Below are 19,515 nucleotides of genomic sequence, written 5' to 3' on the forward strand. Positions count from 1 at the left end.
TATAAATATAACAGCGTGAAATGGCTGAAGAGGATCTCCCTACATTAAATCAATAAGCATTTAAGCTATACTTCCCCTCTTATTATGTTTGATTGAAGTTTGCATTTGCTGAAATTTATTTTTGCTTCAAGTTCGCTACTGTTCAAGTTCAAAAATAGTGTCTGTTGTAGTTGCCGGCAAAGGATCCAGTTATGAATTTTTGTCAATATTGCACACCCCTAGGCTGCATAAATGTGCATAGGTAAGCTATTATTAGAGTAATAAGTTATTTTACACTTTTATGCGCATGCCCAGTTACGTTATTTGTCATATTTCATGCGTTTATGGTTGTGTATAGTGTGGATGAAGATTCCTTTTAAAATGCCAGTATAAACGAGGATCGTTTTCATTTTAAAATGCCGTTTTAAAACACAAATGCTCTAATGTAAAAAGGGCCTCAGCCTAGTTCTGTAGGCTAAACAATCATGGGGAAGACTTCTGACTTGACAGTTGTCCAAAAGACGACCATTGACACGTTGCACAATGAGGGCAAGACACAAAAGGTCATTGCAAAAGAGGCTGGTTGTTCACAGAGCTCTGTGTCCAAGCACATTTATAGAGAGGCGAAGGGAAGGAAAAGATGTGGTAGAAAAAAGTGTACAAGCATTAGAGATAACCGCACCCTGTAGAGGATTATGAAACAAAATGCTTTCAAAAATGTGGGGGAGATTCAAAAAGAGTGGACTGCAGCTGGAGTCAGTGCTTCCACTGAGTACATACATATGCAAGACCTGGCTTTCAGCTGTCATTCCTTGTGTCGAGCCACTCTTGAACAACAGACAGCGTCAGAAGCGCCTCGCTTCTGGACTGCTGCTGAATGGTCCAAAGTTATGTTCTCTGATGAAAGTAAATTTTGAATTTAATATGATATACCAAGTTATTTTAAAGCCGCAATTAAACATACATTTTATTTATAAAATTACATGGAAAATAAAAACTATAAAAGAGAATAAAATAGTGTTTTTCTCTTATTTATATTTTAAAATATTTTGGATGGTTCCGGTATAGATTATCTAAGTGGGCGCAGAATGAAAAGTTTGGAAACCTCTGCCATACAGGACACTTGCATACTCAAACACAACATAACAAATCCTTTCCAAATTTATTTTCCTGTATGTTGATAGAAATGTTTTCCATATTTTAAGAGACTTTTATATTACAATGCTGTTATGTTGAGTGGTAGTTTATTAACTAAATTTTTCGAGGTTGATGCCCTTTGTCCCTTGAAAGATTGTTGAATGAACTTTCCCTCTCCATGAATTTGCCTGCATGCATAGTGAGGTTAAGAGAGATAAACTTGTACTCGCACCTGTAGCTGTGTGGCTCATACTGGACTTAACAGAAGTTTTGTTGTTAATGATATTGCATGCTGAATATTTACAGGTAAGAATATAAGCAATTCCATGCAAATGTAAACGTTTTCATAAAACGTAAAGTTGTTACCAGTTTTAACCATATCGATATCTCAGATGTTAATTTGGTGGTTTAAATAACCATGCAAAGTTTCTGTTAATGTTTTTTAAAGCATTTTAGAGCATGCTCTCTTATATACGTTACATTATTACTACACTCGCTAGTATGGTTTAATCTTAGCCACAGTACTCTGCAGCTTTTGTTGTCCACCAAATAAGTCCAAAATTGACTTATTTTCAAAGTTAAGTAAGTGCAAATTTCAGAATCGTCCCGTCCATAATATTGTTTCTTCATCATAAATGTTCATACAAAATTTAAATAATCTTGGAAAAGCCATCCCTTCTCCATTTATTAGGTATTATTGCTTCTGCTAAATTCACAGAATTCCTAGAAAGATGTTGTCTCCCAAAATCTTGTGTCCTTCTTTGTCACATACATAGCGCATGCATGTTTCCCACATCTAAAATAGAAAACATGAGTATAGACTGATATTTTTTTGATATCTGTAAACAGATGTTTATAGAGTGCAAACACAAACCATTTAAAATCCATAACCCATCTTGAGATTGAACTTTTATATATAGACTATACAAGCACTGTACTGTTTTTTTGCGATCTGAAGATCTTTCATACGTTTTAAACTATAGACAAAGTGATCTGATTATTTTCATCTTAGCTTAACATATCTGACCAATTATCAAAGAGTTTTACCATTCATCAAAACTCTTTTTGCCATTTTTCTCATTTATAAAGTAGTTGTGTGTGATTCAATGGCTATTGTTTCTAACTTGAAAATGTTTTGGTGTTTGACTTTGTCACAGGTAGGGGTGGACCCAGATGTAAATAAGGTCACGCCCCTTTCTCCACCTCGAGGAGATTCCCAAAGCCACCCCAATGACCAGACACACAAGGTAAGCATAAATTAAAATATACTTTATTTAATTTACTTAAAAATAATAAATAGGGAAGGGAAACTTAAAATAACGGCCACTCTAGGCTCTCCTCCTTCGGCTCAATATCTCAGCGTTCACGTTGGCTCTCTTTCTCTCCACAGACGGCTGCTGGAATACAGGGACACAGTGAATCGTTCTCAAGACGTTTGATCACCTCTTCGCTGATTACAGCTTCCAGGTAGGTATGGCTCTCTCCAAAGCTCCATATCTCAGTGTTCACGTTGGCTCTCTTTCTCTCCACAGATGGCTGCTAGGATACAGGGACACAGTGAATCGTTCTCAAGTCGTTTGCTCACCTCTGCGCTGATTACAGCTTCCAGGTAGGTATGGCTCTCTCCAAAGCTCAATATCTCAGTGTTCACGTTGGCTCTCTTTCTCTCCACAGATGGCTGCTAGGATACAGGGACACAGTGAATCGTTCTCAAGTCGTTTGCTCACCTCTGCGCTGATTACAGCTTCCAGGTAGGTATGGCTCTCTCCACAGCTTGATATCTCCGTGTTCACGTTGGCTCTCTTTCTCTCCACAGATGGCTGCTAGGATACAGGGACACAGTGAATCGTTCTCAAGTCGTTTGCTCACCTCTGCGCTGATTACAGCTTCCAGGTAGGTATGGCTCTCTCCAAAGCTCAATATCTCAGTGTTCACGTTGGCTCTCTTTCTCTCCACAGATGGCTGCTAGGATACAGGGACACAGTGAATCGTTCTCAAGTCGTTTGCTCACCTCTGCGCTGATTACAGCTTCTAGGTAGGTATGACTCTCTTTCTCTCCACAGTTCAGTATCTCCGTGTTCACGTTGGCTCTCTTTCTCTCCACAGATGGCTGCTAGGATACAGGGACACAGTGAATCGTTCTCAAGTCGTTTGCTCACCTCTGCGCTGATTACAGCTTCCAGGTAGGTATGGCTCTCTCCAAAGCTCAATATCTCAGTGTTCACGTTGGCTCTCTTTCTCTCCACAGATGGCTGCTAGGATAGAGGGACACAGTGAATCGTTCTCAAGTCGTTTGCTCACCTCTGCGCTGATTACAGCTTCTAGGTAGGTATGACTCTCTTTCTCTCCACAGTTCAGTATCTCCGTGTTCACGTTGGCTCTCTTCAATGCAGCAATTTAGCAATGATTTGTAATGGGACGCCGGGGGCCGAGACCCTCTCGGCGAACTCGTTGATGGACAGAGGGGCGAGGAAGCCACGCCGGCACACCGGGTCGAGCGCTGCCCTTTCCTCGAGACCCGTTGGTCAATCGAGAACTGGACCGGGGCGCCCTTTCGTCGAGACCTCGGGCCAGCGGATCTCTCCTGCCTCTACTCTGTGATGGTGAAAGAACACAAGTAGGGTAAAAATAGTAGGTGCAGTACTCACACACACACTGCCACTCGCACAGTTCTTCGCCGCCACTCTGTATTTCTGTGGGACTGAAAACACACTACAGCTTTATTATACAGGTTGTTCCTAGCGCCGTTCTTTCCTCTTCATCGCCCCGGGACGAGTGACTGAAAACGGGATTACGTCAAACAGGACACAGCACTCACACTGCAATACACGGCATTACACAGCACCACTTCAAGTGAAAATGTCCAAAGACTCACCCCACCACGCTCAGTGCACACAATAGACACCCGTCCTCTTCCACGTCGCTCTGGGTGAGAATAGGGAGATGGTGGATGGCCTAGTGTTTGTTTGTTATCGTTGCTGTAGCTGCTTTCCCACGGAACCTTCGGCTCGCCCACCACGCTGGTACAGGGGTAGGGCCACTCGATCTCTCTTAAGAGCACTTAAACAATGTATCAATCCAATGTATACAAACACTCACTTCAAGGGATTTGGTTACTCACGATCTCTGTCTTTCTTCGTCCTAGTTTGTCTTCATGCCAATAGTACTCCAAATATCTAGACAGGGCGCTTTCCAGCCACAAATACCACTTTTCCCACAGATATATATACTCACAACGGTAAGTTTTCCTCTCCTTCCGTTTCTCTCAATAAATGTCAGTATTCGTCTAGTACTTCACCTATAAGGTCTTCAATGTCCTCATTCCCATCGATCTATGATCCACACCTGGAGGGAGAGAGCAATCCAGCGATCCGAATATAGCGTATCAGGCGAGCTCAACTCAGCACTACAATTCACACCAACACATCAGTCGATAACATCAGCGATTTCGGGGTGCTCCTTTTTAAAAGATCCACGACTTGCCTTCCTTTCACCCTCTGTGACTCTGTCCTCTTTCCGCCCGCTTCAGCGGTCGCCGGATCAACAGAGCTTCGGGCTCTTCAAAAGGTGCGTGTCTTTGTCTGCCGTTGGCAAAGGAGCTTCCCCGTGTCACTCGCCTCTCGTGTCTGAGTTTTTTTGCTTTGTGTTCTTGCAGAGCTATTTATTCATCTCCCTCTCACACAGCCTCCAATCACACTTCACTCGCTTAACTCTTTACACCTGTGGCTCATAAGCCCCGATTATGTTGCCCTGGAAACCAGGAAGTGAGACGGTCCGTCTTCGAATGCGGCCCGGTGGGAAACCTTCCGGGCGGAACCAAACTTCCCTAAACTTTGGTTCCGCCCTTAAAAGATCGTCACCTTGTGACATCCTCCCCCGCCAATCCGTTCTCGTCCCGAGAACGAGTCAATATGGGGACTGCTACAAATTTAAAAGGGTATGTTATTTAAAAAACGTGGTAGGCCATTGGGGGACCTTGGTCTCAACCCGAGGTGGACTGCCGACTACGCCAAATCTGTCACAGGTAGGGGTGGACCCAGATGTAAATAAGGTCACGCCCCTTTCTCCACCTCGAGGAGATTCCCAAAGCCACCCCAATGACCAGACACACAAGGTAAGCATAAATTAAAATATACTTTATTTAATTTACTTAAAAATAATAAATAGGGAAGGGAAACTTAAAATAACGGCCACTCTAGGCTCTCCTCCTTCGGCTCAATATCTCAGCGTTCACGTTGGCTCTCTTTCTCTCCACAGACGGCTGCTGGAATACAGGGACACAGTGAATCGTTCTCAAGACGTTTGATCACCTCTTCGCTGATTACAGCTTCCAGGTAGGTATGGCTCTCTCCAAAGCTCCATATCTCAGTGTTCACGTTGGCTCTCTTTCTCTCCACAGATGGCTGCTAGGATACAGGGACACAGTGAATCGTTCTCAAGTCGTTTGCTCACCTCTGCGCTGATTACAGCTTCCAGGTAGGTATGGCTCTCTCCAAAGCTCAATATCTCAGTGTTCACGTTGGCTCTCTTTCTCTCCACAGATGGCTGCTAGGATACAGGGACACAGTGAATCGTTCTCAAGTCGTTTGCTCACCTCTGCGCTGATTACAGCTTCCAGGTAGGTATGGCTCTCTCCACAGCTTGATATCTCCGTGTTCACGTTGGCTCTCTTTCTCTCCACAGATGGCTGCTAGGATACAGGGACACAGTGAATCGTTCTCAAGTCGTTTGCTCACCTCTGCGCTGATTACAGCTTCCAGGTAGGTATGGCTCTCTCCAAAGCTCAATATCTCAGTGTTCACGTTGGCTCTCTTTCTCTCCACAGATGGCTGCTAGGATACAGGGACACAGTGAATCGTTCTCAAGTCGTTTGCTCACCTCTGCGCTGATTACAGCTTCTAGGTAGGTATGACTCTCTTTCTCTCCACAGTTCAGTATCTCCGTGTTCACGTTGGCTCTCTTTCTCTCCACAGATGGCTGCTAGGATACAGGGACACAGTGAATCGTTCTCAAGTCGTTTGCTCACCTCTGCGCTGATTACAGCTTCCAGGTAGGTATGGCTCTCTCCAAAGCTCAATATCTCAGTGTTCACGTTGGCTCTCTTTCTCTCCACAGATGGCTGCTAGGATAGAGGGACACAGTGAATCGTTCTCAAGTCGTTTGCTCACCTCTGCGCTGATTACAGCTTCTAGGTAGGTATGACTCTCTTTCTCTCCACAGTTCAGTATCTCCGTGTTCACGTTGGCTCTCTTCAATGCAGCAATTTAGCAATGATTTGTAATGGGACGCCGGGGGCCGAGACCCTCTCGGCGAACTCGTTGATGGACAGAGGGGCGAGGAAGCCACGCCGGCACACCGGGTCGAGCGCTGCCCTTTCCTCGAGACCCGTTGGTCAATCGAGAACTGGACCGGGGCGCCCTTTCGTCGAGACCTCGGGCCAGCGGATCTCTCCTGCCTCTACTCTGTGATGGTGAAAGAACACAAGTAGGGTAAAAATAGTAGGTGCAGTACTCACACACACACTGCCACTCGCACAGTTCTTCGCCGCCACTCTGTATTTCTGTGGGACTGAAAACACACTACAGCTTTATTATACAGGTTGTTCCTAGCGCCGTTCTTTCCTCTTCATCGCCCCGGGACGAGTGACTGAAAACGGGATTACGTCAAACAGGACACAGCACTCACACTGCAATACACGGCATTACACAGCACCACTTCAAGTGAAAATGTCCAAAGACTCACCCCACCACGCTCAGTGCACACAATAGACACCCGTCCTCTTCCACGTCGCTCTGGGTGAGAATAGGGAGATGGTGGATGGCCTAGTGTTTGTTTGTTATCGTTGCTGTAGCTGCTTTCCCACGGAACCTTCGGCTCGCCCACCACGCTGGTACAGGGGTAGGGCCACTCGATCTCTCTTAAGAGCACTTAAACAATGTATCAATCCAATGTATACAAACACTCACTTCAAGGGATTTGGTTACTCACGATCTCTGTCTTTCTTCGTCCTAGTTTGTCTTCATGCCAATAGTACTCCAAATATCTAGACAGGGCGCTTTCCAGCCACAAATACCACTTTTCCCACAGATATATATACTCACAACGGTAAGTTTTCCTCTCCTTCCGTTTCTCTCAATAAATGTCAGTATTCGTCTAGTACTTCACCTATAAGGTCTTCAATGTCCTCATTCCCATCGATCTATGATCCACACCTGGAGGGAGAGAGCAATCCAGCGATCCGAATATAGCGTATCAGGCGAGCTCAACTCAGCACTACAATTCACACCAACACATCAGTCGATAACATCAGCGATTTCGGGGTGCTCCTTTTTAAAAGATCCACGACTTGCCTTCCTTTCACCCTCTGTGACTCTGTCCTCTTTCCGCCCGCTTCAGCGGTCGCCGGATCAACAGAGCTTCGGGCTCTTCAAAAGGTGCGTGTCTTTGTCTGCCGTTGGCAAAGGAGCTTCCCCGTGTCACTCGCCTCTCGTGTCTGAGTTTTTTTGCTTTGTGTTCTTGCAGAGCTATTTATTCATCTCCCTCTCACACAGCCTCCAATCACACTTCACTCGCTTAACTCTTTACACCTGTGGCTCATAAGCCCCGATTATGTTGCCCTGGAAACCAGGAAGTGAGACGGTCCGTCTTCGAATGCGGCCCGGTGGGAAACCTTCCGGGCGGAACCAAACTTCCCTAAACTTTGGTTCCGCCCTTAAAAGATCGTCACCTTGTGACAACTTCACCTGGCGCTGTATAAACCAATCAGTGTATGACAGAGAAGTGTTGCTGAAATGAGTTGAGACCAGGGCTTACGTTAGCTCCTGCGGTGTTTTGACGTCATACGCTAATCGATCTGCACAGCGCCACTTGAAGTCAAACACACCTCTCTGAACTCCTATCAAGTTCACAACTCGTTGTTTGTCAGGTTTTTTGTCATTCATTATATCTCTGTGCTATTTGTACGTGTTGTTCTTAGGATCTGAGTTTTTTAAAAGCAACATGTGTGTGTGTGTGTGTGTGTGTGTGTGTGTGTGTGTGTGTGTGTATGTGTGTGTGTGTGTGTGTGTGTGTGTACAGTACACGTTTTGTACAAAATCAATGCGTTTGAGGAAAGCAGTATATCTGGAGTTACAAAAATGTAAGGTATGTATCACATTTTAGGGTGGATGTGCTCAAGCTGTCCCACCCGTTAGATTCACCCCTGGTAAAATGTAGGAGTGTAGGATTTGCACTCTTTGGTGGTCCAGTACGTAATTTCTGATCTCTTGCTTTGTTACAGGTGCAATGTTTGGTCAAGTTTTGTTAACCCTCCTGGTGATGACTGTCCCTGTTGTTCAGAGCGGCAATGTTCTTGTCTATCCTGTGGATGGCAGTCATTGGGTCAACATGAACATCTTGATTGAGGCTCTTCACTCCAAAGGTCACAACATCACAGTCATCCGGATGTCAGACAGCTGGTACGTCAAAGAATCTTCACCCATTTACACATCCATTACTGTGAATGCTCCTGGAGGGTTTGGTGAAGAATTCCTCCACGAGTTTGTATCAAGACTGCTGAACATTTTAAGGGACGGCTCCACTTGGGCTCGCCTGAAACTGGAGATAGAGATGTGGCAAACTATTTTAGAGATGGGTGTAGTAGAAAATGATCTAATAGTCAAGATGTTGGAAGACCAGCAGCTAATACAGTCCCTAAAAGACAAAAAATATGATTTGATGCTTACAGATCCAGCCATGTTTGGAGGTGTAATATTGGGGCATTATCTTAAACTGCCCATGGTCTATAATGTCCGTTGGACCATGTACACTGAAGCTCATTTTGCAATAGCCCCTTCACCACTTTCTTATGTACCTTTCCCAATGAGTGAGTTATCAGACCGCATGAGTTTCTTTGAAAGAGTGAAAAATATTTTGATGTACATCATCACTGAAACACAGGCGGCTCTCATGATCGCTCCATTTTATAACAAAGTTTGTGAACGCTTCATTGGCCCAGGAACATCCTATTTTAGTTTAGTTCAAGGTGCTGATCTGTGGCTCCATAGGGTTGATTTTATTTTTGAATTCCCACGGCCCACTATGCCAAACATCGTCTACATGGCTGGTTTTCAGTGCAAGCCATCAAAGCCTCTTCCGCAAGACCTCGAGGACTTTGTGCAAAGCTCTGGTGATCATGGTGTCATCGTCATGTCTCTGGGCACTCTTATTGGTCAACTTCCTGATGATGTGGCAGAGGCCATTGCTGAAGCTTTTGCTGAACTTCCACAGAAGATCATCTGGAGGTATAAAGGAAGGAGACCATCTGCACTGGGAAACAACACTTTAATAATGGACTGGATACCTCAGAATGATCTTCTGGGTCATCCCAAAACCAGAGTCTTTGTGGCTCATGGTGGAACCAATGGAATCCAAGAAGCCATTTACCATGGGGTACCAATCATTGGATTTGGACTCATCTTTGACCAGCCTGATAATCTTTCAAAGATGAGAGTGAAGGGTGTAGCCAAGACCGTAGACTTTGCCACAGTGGATAAAGACTCCTTCTTAGAAACTCTCAAGGAGGTTCTTTATAATCCCAGTTATCGGGAGAACATGCAGAGACTCTCAAGACTTCACAGAGACGTTCCAGTGAAGCCTCTGGACAGCGCCATCTTCTGGATTGAGTTTGTCATGAGGCACAAAGGTGCCGCTCATTTACGCACAGAGTCGTACAAAATGCCCTGGTACTCGTATCACTCTGTTGACGTCATGTTGTTCCTGCTGTCTGCTGTGACGCTCATAATGCTGACCACATATGTGCTTATCAGATATTTATGCTGCAGAATATGTAGGAGAAAAAACAAACTAGAATGATTTTTAATTTAGTTAAGTTTACGATTTGTGTGTTTTACTGTGTTTTCCTACATATACAGTACTCCATACAGGACACTTAAATATTGCCTTCGTCCCTAATGGTTATTGAATGTTTCACTGTTTATTTTCAGTTGGCTTTTGGAGATTTTTTTTCAGTTACGATCATCTTCAAGTTTATTGTTTATTTGTAGTTAATATCTAATTCAATACATAAGTATGCAGTGTTCTAACACAATATATAACCACTTGTAAACTTGAGTTTTTATACAGCACTGTAAACCACATATTGTGATTTATTGAATAATAAAGTGCACTTTACAATTTATCTGTTTTTGTGTTCAAATCCAATTCATACGCATTTGTAACAACATGAAATGTTATTTTTCTATGAACCCTTCACCCAAAATAATAATTTATTTAATAATATATTCACCACTTCATATGGGTATTTATACTGTATTGCGTTATCATGACAGATTATCACAAATCTGTTCCAAATGTATTTTTCTGTCTGCTGATAGAAATGTTTTCCCTATTTTAAAAATACTTACATTTTTATATCACAAAGCTGTAATGTTGAGTGGTAGTTTATTATGTACAATTCTCAAGGTTGATGCCCTTTGTCCCTTTAAAGATTGTTAAATGAACTTTCACTCGTATATGAATGTGCCTGAATGCATAGTGAAGTTAAGAGATAAATCACTGCTCACACCTGTAGCTGCTTGACTAATAATGGACTTAACTCAAGTTTAGCTGGTAATGATATTGCATGCTGAATAACAGGTAAGAATATGTGTTTTTATAAATGATTGATCATAACTATTACTATTATTTAACAGATTTGATAATCAAGCCGCAGTGAATCATTTTTATGTTTCGTTTACCAACGTTAGAGTGCACTGTAACATATATTTGCCTGCCAAAGGGTTTGTACAAAATTAGGATCAGTTCAGTAATTTAATCACATTCACAACAGTAAAGCAAAATAATAAATGAATGAGAATCAGAGGTTTTTGAAACAGTGTCCAAGATTGAAATAAATTTAGTTTAATTAATGTAATTATTCTATTTTAAAGCGAATACCAGTTATTTTCTAAAACGCTATGTTGTATGAAAATGTATAAATGAATAACTCAGTTGTGCATACACTGTAAAAATGATTAGATTTAAAACAATAAAATGAGTGGATTATATAAAAAAATGAATTCTTGTTTTTTTTACCAAAATTTGAGTTAAAATAACTTAAAAATGTTTGAAATGAACCTTACTTATTTTTGTTTTGAGTATTATAATAATATTACTTGACTAATTCTAAATGAACATATTATTGAATGAATTCAACTTAATTTTATCATGTTTAATACACTTAATTTTGTGTTGAAACTATGTGAATGATTTTGGTCGGCAGTGGATTTGTAGTTCCATGCATGCTTTGCATGGGACTGCATTTGGAGAGTCAATTTTGAATTTAAATTATATATAGATAGATAGATAGATAGATAGATAGATACTTTAACAGATCTGCACAAACCAACTTAGCAACCTGGTAACTAGACGTGAGCGTTTTTTCAAACACTGTGGCAGTGATATTTTTCCACGGCACACCAAACAAGTGGTCACGGCACACTAGTGTGCCGCCGCACACTGGTTGGGAAATACTGAATTATAGTAATGCTTGAACTTGCCTGTCGCTGCTGGCATAAATGCATTATTTAACTTAGTTCGAGAGGAGCGTGGTCATGGTCATGTAATCGAACCAATCAGCGCAAATATATAGAGACCTATTTATATATCCCTTACCTCTGTCCGGTAACAGTTTTTTTGCAGCATCCCTCCTTCACCCTATCACCTCACTTTCTGCTGGTATAAAATTAAAGTGTGGAGAGTACTCTGTGGAGGTACCCGTTAGACTCACCCCTGCTAAAGTGTAGTGTTAGTATTTGCACTCCTTTGTGGGCTGGTACGTAATCCCTGTTCTCCTGCTTTGTTACAGGTACAATGAACGGACAGGTTTATCTGATGTTTGGTCCAGTTTTATTAACCCTCCTGGTGATGACTGTCCCAGTTGTTCAGAGCGGGAATGTTCTTGTCTTTCCTGTAGAGGGCAGTCACTGGGTCAACATGAAAATCTTGATTGAGGGTCTTCACTCCAAAGGTCACAATATTACAGTCATCCGGATGTCAGACAGCTGGTACGTCAAAGAATCTTCACCTCATTACACATCCATCACTCTGAAGACTGCAGGAGGATTTGATGAAGAATTCTTCAAGGTGTTTGCATCAAATCTGCTAAACATTTTAAGGGACGGCTCCACTTGGGCTCGCCTGAAACTGGAGATAGAAATGTGGCAAACTATTTCAGAGAGGACTGCAGTAGTAATTGATCTAATAGTCAAGATGTTAGAAGACCAGCAGCTAATACAGTCCCTAAAAGAGAGCAAATATGATTTGATTCTTACAGATCCAGCCATGTTTGGAGGTGTAATATTGGGTCATTATCTTAAACTGCCTATGGTCTACAATGTCCGGTGGACTTTGTTCAGTGAGGCGCATTTTGCAATAGCCCCTTCACCACTTTCTTATGTACCTTTGCCAATGATTGAGTTACCAGACCGCATGAGTTTCTTTGAAAGAGTGAAGAATATTTTGATGTATACCATAACTCAAACACAGCTTGCTCTCATGATCGCTCCACAATATAATGCACTATGTGAACGCTTCATTGGCCCAGGAACATCTTACTTATCCTTAACTCAGGGTGCTGATCTGTGGCTCCACAGGGTTGATTTTATTTTTGAATATCCACGGCCCACTATGCCAAACATCGTCTACATGGGTGGCTTTCAGTGCAAGCCGTCAAAGCCTCTTCCGCAAGATCTCGAGGACTTTGTGCAGAGCTCTGGTGATCATGGTGTCATCATCATGTCTCTGGGCACTCTCATTGGTCAACTTCCTGATGATGTGGCAGAGGCCATTGCTGAAGCTTTTGCTGAACTTCCACAGAAGATCATCTGGAGGTACAAAGGAAAGAGACCATCTGCACTGGGAAACAACACCTTAATAACAGATTGGATGCCTCAGAATGATCTTCTGGGTCATCCTAAAACCAGAGCCTTTGTGGCTCATGGGGGAACCAATGGAGTCCAAGAAGCCATCTACCATGGGGTACCAATCATTGGATTTGGACTCATCTTTGACCAGCCTGATAATCTTTCAAAGATGAGAGTGAAGGGTGTAGCCAAGACCGTAGACTTTGCCACAGTGGATAAGGACTCCTTCCTAAAAACTGTCAAGGAGGTTCTTTATAATCCCAGTTATCGGGAGAACATGCAGAGGCTCTCAAGACTTCACAGAGACGTTCCAGTGAAGCCTCTGGACAGCGCCATCTTCTGGATTGAGTTTGTCATGAGGCACAAAGGTGCCGCTCATTTACGCACAGAGTCGTACAAAATGCCCTGGTACTCGTATCACTCTGTTGACGTCATGTTGTTCCTGCTGTCTGCTGTGTCACTCATAATGCTGACAACATATGTGCTCATCAGATATTTATGCTGCAGAATATGTAGGAGAAAAAACAAACTGGAATGATTTTTTTAAATTGTTAAATTTGCAATTTCTGTGCTTTACTACAGATATATCATATAGGACACTTTCTTTGCCTTTGTCCTTGATAAATATGGAATGTTTTACTGTTTATTTCCTGTTGGTCTTTGGTGATTTTTGTCAGTCAGGATCATCTTCAAGTTAATTGTTTATTTGTAGTTAATATCTAATTTAATAGATAAGCATTGTTCTATACAATATATACCCAGATAGCATGCAACCATTGAAACAATGTTAAAAATCGTTGATTTGTCAATGTTAATAACATTGAATCAATATCACGTTTGCACCCTCCATTAATATAGAAAAAAATATAGAAATTTCAACAAATCACCATTATTGTGATCAGTGTTTGCTTTAGTTGGGCCCTTGACTCTTGTGTTTTAATGGTAAGTTTTCTTTGGCTGTTGAAGCAGTGTTTTAAAATACATCTGCTATTGCAAAGAAAAAAAAGATCGAGTGTTATCAAGTAGTATAATTCTTGTAGATATATCTAAATATTATTAATGAAATACTGTTAAAGATGTGTAAGAAATGGATATTACAGTACTAGTTGGAAGCAGTGTCAGGTCTGTTATTTTGAGGATTGCAATGCAGTTGATAGTTTTATCTGAATTTGTTTGATGATTGTCACCATTGTTGAGATTTGCAGGATGGGTAATGATGTCTAAATGTGTCAGCATTTTTTCACTTTTTCTCTTGTCACAGTGGATTTACAAACCAAAACAATTATAATTGTCAAAAACCAATTGGATCAACATAATCATGTAAAGCAGCTTTATTTTATTGGCATCTTCACAAAAAGCAATCAGTTTCAACTTAACTTTGAAACACATCTATCTTTTCCAATGCACATGTGTTTATAAACACATACAAACACTAAAAAAAGAAAAGAAAGATTTAACTTAGTCAATTTCAAGAGTCAAGGACCCAAATAAAGCAAACACTGATCACAATAATGGTGGTTTGTTGAAATTTTAATATTTTTCAATATTAATGGAGGGTGCAAACCTAATATTGATTCAATGCAATTAACATTGGCAAATCAACTGTTTTTAACATTGTTTCAACGGTTGCATGCTATCTGGGTAACCACTTGCATACTTGAGTTTTATACAGCACAGTAAATCACAATGTATAATTGAGTTTTATACAGCACAGTAAACCACATATTGTGATTAATTGCAATTTGTCTGCTTTTGTGTTCCAATCTAATTCATACACATTTGTAACGACATCAAATTACATTTTTCGATGAACACTTGACCCAAATAATAATAATACTAACCTCTTTATGAGTATTTATATGACATTATATTTAACATTATATTATAATATTTTCCTGTTTGTTAATAAAAATGTTTTCCCTATTTTTAGAGACTTACTGTATAATTTTCTTTACCAATGCTGTAATTTTAAGTGGAAGTTTATTTGCTAGAAATCCCAAGGTTGATGCCCTTTGTCCCTTTAAAGATTATTGAATGAACTTTCACTCAATTATAAATGTTACTGCATGCATAGGTTAAGAGAGATAAACTTACACATGTAGAGAGATAAACTTACACTCTGCTTACACATGTAGCCGTGTGACTTATACTGGACTCAACAGAAGTTTAGACGGAAATGATATTGCATGCTGAATATTCACAGGTAAGAAGATGTGTTTTTATAAATGATTGATAGTAACTACTAATAATATTTTACAGGTTTGATAATCAAGCCGCAGTGGATTATTTTTATGTTTTGTTTAGTAAAAGTTACAGTGTTACAGTACAGTTACACTTTTCGGTTTATCGACTTCATTTGGAAAAATGTTATTTGTTATGTGATGATGTCACTGCCTGTTTGGTCAATTCCTGTGAGTTGTTCCTGGTTCTACATGAAAACATGACCACCGTCATGTGGTGCTCTCACTGACAATCCATTGCATCACTTTAATCCTTTAAAGAGGCAATGCCGTAAGTTCATCTGTGTGATATTAGACATGTTAAGGATTATATATTGGTAAGGATTTTGTTAAAAAGATGATGTTTGATAAGTTAATAAAATCAAGCAGTGATGCTAACAGCCATTTTAGCTGTTACTACAGTGAGAACAGCAGTGATTGTTTGTTACATACATTTATAAATGTATGATTGAAAAAGACATTAACATTGAACATTTTTTTATTGTTTTATTACAGTTTTCACTGCAACATGTTAATAAGAAAGAGTGACAGTAAATTATAAATTTACTATGACTCTGTCTTCATTGGCTATGGTTTAACTTGGTGTTTAGTCAGAGTTTCAACACACTGCATGAGAACACTACACTTGTTTTTATGATGATGTATCATGTCCACCTTTTATACACACTAACCTTATCTCTACTATATAGAACGTACTGTTTATCAGTCAATAGGTAGATCTTTAATCTAATTCAGTAAATACTGTCATGGTATTTGATTAGGGGAGAACCGGGGCAAAAGTAACGCTGGACAAAAGTAACAAAGTGATTTTCTCTGAGCCCAGATTACATCTGCAGACAGAGCTGACAAATATTGCATTTTTTATCACCGTTTTGGCGTGTAGATCCAAAAAGATGTTTTCAACCATGTTAAGTAAATTCCTAAAGCTGTAATTTTTTCTTGTAACGCGTTGTGTTCTAGTTTCATGTGTTAAAATACTATTCAATCAACAGGTTATTTAGTGCTGTAACACATCCTGAAGTTTGCCTTCTCAAGAATTTGTCAAAATAGAAGTTTTTTGGGTTTAAATGTCAGGAGTTCCTCTCGGACTAAAGTAACACTTGTTACTTTTGTCCCGCTGCTGTTGCATTATGTTACAAATGTATATTATTTTAATTTGATTTAATTTAATTTTATACTGTTCAAACTGTATTTTTTATTTTCAACTATTTAAGTTTGTACTGCAGGTTGCTACTGTATTTGATCTAGTAATGTTGTTGAGCGCAAATGCAAAGTAACTGATAGCGTTCCGATTTAATGGTAGATACAGTAGGCGTTGTCAATTGACTACTGCAGTGGGGAAACAGTGGGGGAAGCAATCACATTTTAGGGTGGCTGTACCCAGGCTATGCCCCCCGTTGGACTCACCCCTGCTAAAGTGTTGTGGTAGTATTTGCACTCTTTGATGCCCCAGTACGTAATTCCTGTTCTTCTGCTTTGTTACAGGTACAATGAACGGACAGGTTTATCTGATGTTTGGTCCAGTTTTCTTAACCCTCCTGGTGATGACTGTCCCGGTTGTTCAGAGCGGCAATGTTCTTGTCTTTCCTGTAGAGGGCAGTCACTGGGTCAACATGAAACTCTTGATTGAGGCTCTTCACGTCAAAGGTCACAATATTACAGTCATCCGGATGTCAGACAGCTGGTACATAAAAGAATCTTCACCTCTCTACACATCCATCACCCTGAAGACTGCAGGAGGACTTAGTGAAGAATTCCTGCAGGGATTTACATCAAATATGCTAAACATTTTAAGGGATGGCTCCACTTGGACTCGCCTAAGACTGAAGATGGAGATGTTGCAAGCTATTTTACAGATGTCTGTAGTAGAAAGTGATCTAATAGTCAAGATGTTTGAAGACCAGCAGCTAATACAGTCCCTAAAAGAGAGCAAATATGATTTGATGCTTACGGATCCAGCCAAGTTTGCAGGTGTAATATTGGGTCATTATCTTAGACTGCCCTTGGTCTGCAATGTCCGGTGGACCTTGTTCAGTGAGGGTCATTTTGCAATAGCTCCTTCACCACTTTCTTATGTACCTATGCCACTGATGGAGTTATCAGACCGCATGAGTTTCTTTGAAAGAGTGAAGAATGTTTTAATGTACATCATCACTGAAATACAGGTTGCTTTGACAATCGCTCCATATTATAACGAAGTTAGCGAACGCTTCATTGGGCCAGGAACATCCTATTTAACCTTACTTCAAGGTGTTGATCTGTGGCTCCACAGGGTTGACTTTATTTTTGAATTTCCACGGCCCACTATGCCAAACATCGTCTACATGGGAGGCTTTCAGTGCAAGCCATCAAAGCCTCTTCCACAAGATCTAGAGGACTTTGTGCAGAGCTCTGGTGATCATGGTGTCATCGTCATGTCTCTGGGAACATTCTTTGGTCAGCTTCCTGATGACGTGGCAGAGGCCATTGCTAAAGCTTTTGCTGAACTTCCACAGAAGATCATCTGGAGGTATAAAGGAAGGAGACCATCTGCACTGGGAAACAACACCTTAAAAATGGACTGGATACCTCAGAATGATCTTCTGGGTCATCCCAAAACCAGAGCTTTTGTGGCTCATGGTGGAACCAATGGAATCCAAGAAGCCATCTACCATGGGGTACCAATCATTGGATTTGGACTCATCTTTGACCAGCCTGATAATCTTTCAAAGATGAGAGTGAAGGGTGTAGCCAAGACCGTAGACTTTGCCACAGTGAATAAGGACTCCTTTCTAGAAACTGTCAAGGAAGTTCTTTATAATCCCAGTTATCGGGAGAACATGCAGAAGCTCTCGAGACTTCACAGAGATGTTCCAGTGAAGCCTCTGGACAGCGCCATCTTCTGGATTGAGTTTGTCATGAGGCACAAAGGTGCAGCTCATTTACGCACAGAGTCGTACAAAATGCCCTGGTACTCGTATCACTCTGTTGATGTCATGTTGTTGCTGTTGTCTGTTGTGACGCTCATAATGCTGACCACATATGTGCTTATCAGATATTTATGCTGCAGAATATGTAGGAGAAAAAACAAACTGGAATGATTTTTTTTAATGTACAATTTGTGTATTCTACTGTTTTACTACATATATAATCATACAGGACACTTAGGTTTGCCTTTGTCCTTGATACAAATTTAATGTTTCACCGTTTATTTCCAGTTGGTCTTTGGTGGATTTTGCCAGTCAGGATCATTTTCCGTTTGGATAAAATCCACTAAGCAAAGGTTTGTTGGACTGTCTTGTTTTAAATGAATCTTACAAGTTGTCATAACTAAGCTTTTCCAGGCATTTCTAAACTATTTAAAAAGACACACCAATCAGCATTACTTCTTTTCAATTTCATCATTAAAGTCTGTGCAAAGTCAGATTTTTAATACCGAATACCGCTACAACCTGAATGGATGCTAGCATTGTAATTTTGTTAGGGACGGGGCCATGATCGGTGGCTCCAGTGTGTTACCGATTTAGCACTGCCTAAATAATCCTATACACACAAATGTTGAAAAACTGTTTAATGGTGTTTAACTCCACAATTTAGTACTACGTAGTTCACAGTCTTTGTAACATGTTTCAGCAATACATTTCTAACATTTATAATGTGTTTAGAAACAACTCTCTAAAATGACATAACATAGACTTTAACATTTAGCTGATTTTGTGTTTTATTGTTGTAATTTTAGTAGATCTTAGTTAGTGGGTGGAAGTTAATCATTAACTTCTGCTGGGGGAGTGGGTGGTAAGCATTGGCCTTTCTTTGATAAGCCCATTTCAAAATCAGTAAAACAACAATATAATATTAGGTCCCCTCATGGCTCTGAAATTTGGATAAATATAGTGTTGTTTATCACAGTAGTTATAAATGATGGCTAATGGGTCATTACCCAAAAGTGCATCACAGGTCCGTTCCAAAAGAGTCTTGGACAGATGGGAAAAAATGATGCTGACTGCAAACAATAAAATCTATCTAACCATATAATTGTTCAGAGTTAGAAAAGAGCAAAATAAATAGCCCTGTCTGTGTCGCGTATTTGTTTTTGACGTCAAAACAGTGCGTTCAGTTTTGGCTTAAATGGATCTGTCACTGAGTAAAATAGCCAAATTCAACAGATCTGGGTTCTGAAGTAAAACCAACCGAGAATGATTAATAAGGTGTCAAAGGTCTCTGAATTTAACAGAATTATTTGGTGTATGTGTATACATATATTCATATAAGTACAT

General features: G+C 40.6%; 1 protein-coding gene and 3 pseudogenes across 1 annotated transcript in view; 3 read left to right on the top strand and 1 right to left on the bottom strand.

Annotated features, from left to right (window-relative positions):
- elfn1b (extracellular leucine-rich repeat and fibronectin type III domain containing 1b) overlaps positions 1 to 19,515 on the bottom strand; it is a 147,987-nt gene that overhangs the window by 81,338 nt on the left and 47,134 nt on the right. The gene's annotated exons all lie outside the window — the stretch shown is intronic.
- LOC135735729 (UDP-glucuronosyltransferase 2A1 pseudogene) lies at positions 1,274 to 9,977 on the top strand (annotated as a pseudogene).
- LOC135735728 (UDP-glucuronosyltransferase 2C1 pseudogene) lies at positions 10,638 to 13,663 on the top strand (annotated as a pseudogene).
- LOC135735727 (UDP-glucuronosyltransferase 2C1 pseudogene) lies at positions 10,667 to 18,802 on the top strand (annotated as a pseudogene).

This window comes from Paramisgurnus dabryanus, chromosome 4 (genome assembly GCF_030506205.2).
Source record: "Paramisgurnus dabryanus chromosome 4, PD_genome_1.1, whole genome shotgun sequence".
NCBI classification, from domain to species: Eukaryota; Metazoa; Chordata; class Actinopteri; order Cypriniformes; family Cobitidae; genus Paramisgurnus; species Paramisgurnus dabryanus.